At 33.8% G+C, this 872-nt stretch overlaps 1 non-coding gene across 1 annotated transcript; it reads right to left on the bottom strand.

Moving 5' to 3' along the window:
- Positions 1-799: 799 nt before the first annotated feature.
- Positions 800-872, bottom strand: TRNAV-CAC (transfer RNA valine (anticodon CAC)). The gene has a single exon. It is a non-coding gene; the product is annotated as a tRNA-Val (tRNA).

Genomic DNA, 872 nt, shown 5'->3' with positions numbered 1-872 from the left:
TATCTAAGTGTTTTGTTTTTTGGGAGATAGTTTTGCTCCCGGCATCGAGGAGTTTATCCCGTATGTTTAATAAATAAAATAAAATAAATAAATAAATATAGGGAGTAAGGAAAGATTTAAAGTAGACTACTTGTTAATTTTCATTTTGCTTTATTAATACCATTAAAAAATTAATAATGAAAATATCCGTTTTCTCTGAAGGAGCCGATTAATTCTTACTTGAAACCACTGTCACCAATTGTAATATTTTCTTATCACAAAGTTAAAAAGTACTTAAATCTACAAATCGCGTAGTCTAAACTTACTTAAATAATCGCTGCAAACGAAGCAAAACTAGGGAAAACACTCGCAATAAATAATCGCTCGAGTCAACAATAGATCCTCTCTCAACAACGAGAAAATTTCATTGTTGCGTAGCGACTAAATTTAATGATAAAAATTTCGGATTTCGTGGCGTATTTCGTGATTTCCGTGCCTCTATTTGTAAAGCGAGTGATTTTGTCGGGTCATTGCAAGAGTTCGTATCGAGCCTTTTACTTGTCCTCATAGACACGAGTCATTATCAATTTACATGAAAAACACTATGACATTAATTCAAATTTTAAAAATTATGTATGGTTCCATGTATAGAAAAATTACTAAACATAATCTATATTTTATTGATACTTTATTTTCCCATTGGAAACAATTTCTTCTTTGTTCTACTGGAAACACGTGATCTGCGATGCACAGAAACGTGACTAAAAAGCACAGTCGTATTATGCGGTGCGCATTTCGATTGACAAAAGAAAATCGAAGCTGTGCTTGCCAGGTTTCGAACCTGGGACATTCCGCGTGTGAAGCGGACGTGATAACCACTACACCACAAGCAC

This window comes from Centruroides vittatus, unplaced genomic scaffold, assembly GCF_030686945.1.
Source record: "Centruroides vittatus isolate TY-2023 unplaced genomic scaffold, ASM3068694v2 contig_223, whole genome shotgun sequence".
In the NCBI taxonomy this organism is placed as follows: Eukaryota; Metazoa; Arthropoda; class Arachnida; order Scorpiones; family Buthidae; genus Centruroides; species Centruroides vittatus.
Note: the sequence above shows the minus strand (reverse complement) of the source record. Positions and strands in the feature narration are given on the sequence as shown.